Source organism: Merops nubicus, unplaced genomic scaffold, assembly GCF_000691845.1.
Source record: "Merops nubicus isolate BGI_N331 unplaced genomic scaffold, ASM69184v1 scaffold49922, whole genome shotgun sequence".
Lineage (NCBI taxonomy): Eukaryota > Metazoa > Chordata > Aves > Coraciiformes > Meropidae > Merops > Merops nubicus.
The window spans coordinates 350-2,819 of record NW_008593845.1 but is presented as its reverse complement, the minus strand read 5'-3'; positions in this window follow the sequence as shown (position 1 = coordinate 2,819).

Genomic DNA, 2,470 nt, shown 5'->3' with positions numbered 1-2,470 from the left:
CTGAAGGTAGTTCATCAGGTCTTCAATTGGAAAACTGGTGACGAGGCCATACAGAGTAAAAACAACTTTCTTATGAAATACAGGCATCAGTCATGAAGTTTGTAGGAAAAAAAACAGCTGGACAAGAATGTGTTGTACATCATGAAATGTTTCTGCAATAACCAACCAAAAAACCAACCCAAGGCTCAGAGGAAAAGTTGTCTTTACAAGTATGAGCTAAACAAACATTTTCACTAACATAAAAACCCCAGGAGTTAATGCTGCACAAAGGCATATTGCTGCACAACATTAGACAGCAAACTGATCCTTCACTGTAGACTTCCAAGTCTCTTTTGACTGCCTTCACCAAGAAGACCTATTTACATCAGTTTTACAGTCTATACAGACTAGAATTTTTAACCTAGCTCTATCGACTGGAACAATTACCGTATATTTACAGCATTAAGTAGTATCCCTTATTTTCTCAGAAGTTGTCACTGGAAGCCTAACCACTCTTCCTTTTATGAAAACTAATTTTATTTCCAAAAATACCTGGAAATAAAGAGCTTGCATTTGTCAGCAGGGAACATAAGCAGTGGATTTTTAAAAAAAAAAAAAATCTTATAAAAGTAGGGATAGACATTTTACACCGAATCCTGGTAAAGATTAAATAAGAATGTGTCTCAGAATTTATTTAGGCTCAGTACTCTATTCCACCGCACAGCTTTTCACTTCTGTGGCATTTTATCTTTGCATAGATATCGGCTGGACACAGCTGTCTCCTCCATGGTTGTCCATCTGAGGCACAGTCAGGCGAGTTGAGTCACCCAGTAGTTAATTCAGGCCAGAAAAGCCAGATCAACAGCTAAACTGGGAACACATCAGTAACTGTTGTCTGCCAGGGTAAAAGGGTAAGCAGCAAGGTGAGTTCACCTGACAGCTACCTTGGGAGCAGCAGACCTTTAACATTTATGAAGCAAGCACCGGTTTTCAATCCTTTTGGGCTGCCACCACTGTTCGAATTAAAGGAGAAGGAAAATGATGAGGATCACAGTGAAACAATAGCAGATCTGGTATTAAATTAAAAAATGAGTGCTCAGGAGAAGAACCAGTGCATGGCAGATAAAAATATGTCCTTTATCAAGTACAGCTAAAACAAAACAAAACTAACACAGTGCATCACCTACAGACAAGAAAAAAACAAAACCAACACAATTTCTACATGTAAACAAAAGCATTTGTCCATGAACACCAATACCTGCTTCTAGATCCTACATAAGTTCCCAACCCTCTTAAGGAAGGTATGCAGTATGCAGAATGATGCTGCATTTCCCCACAGCGTGTTCTCTACTCCACCCTTAAAAAAAATATGCTCACACACATATGTATGCGCTCTTCACGCAGCTGATAGCTACAGAACAGCCTGGAAGACCTAATTTCAACCAATGCAGCCAGAAGGTATTATGGAAATAGAGCGATAATAAAATTGGTAACCTTTTTTTTTTTTTAATTGTTTCAAGCTAACTGTAGTTCATGAAATATTAATAGGAGTGATGCTCAATAATACATTAAAATTATAGCTCCACAAAACAACTGTCTTTCAAGGTTTCAAATTCAGAGCCATATTTGGCAATACATATAAGAAAAGCAGCAGTGGTGCAACAGCAACTGAAATTTAAGAGCATGTTACAACAATTATGCATATGCCCACCTTAGTTTTGCACAGCGCACTTGGGAAAAACAAAAAAAAATAGCACATCTTCAACTCCTCCCCTCAGCAGCATAGCCACTCCAGGAGGAAAGGGAATCTGATGCCTGCCTTCTGACCCACCTCATTTCCTCTCTATTTAAGGGCCTGCCAAGTTCCCAGGGAAAGGAATGGCAGTCCAGGTGCCAGTTGGGGGTCACTGCTCCCAAGCAGCTGGGGGTGTCACTTTATAAGCCTTCATGGCAAAAAGGAGACTGAAAGGGCTACACTCTCAAAATGTTTTCTGCTACTTTCCTAGGTATTCCTAGAGACAAATAGACTCCTATTATCTATACATTAGTAATTTTTTCAGAATATGCCGGTCGTTGAAAGAGCTTGTGCAGAGAACACACAACAGGAACATCTACACTGAAGGTACTATGTTGAAAGTCAGCTAGCACGTAAGATACAACAGGACGAGGTGTGGTTTTTTACTGGTTATAATCATGAACAATCCATTACGTTAGCCACAGTAAAACTTAGGAATAATACGGTCCAAATCTAGTACCTTGTGAAAGGATGTTTCTTCATTTTGCATACACCAATATTTGAACAATTCATGCAAACAACACAGAAGGAACAGCGTAATGTAATGCACAGTACTTCCACCTGTGACTGTCGGCATCAAGCAAAGGTTTAATTTACGTTTTACTTCTATCAGGTTTCAAATATCTAGCATGGCATCTGCACCCCTATTGGGTGAAGTTTTTAAAATCCAAGTTGAAAAAACCTTTGATGACCACT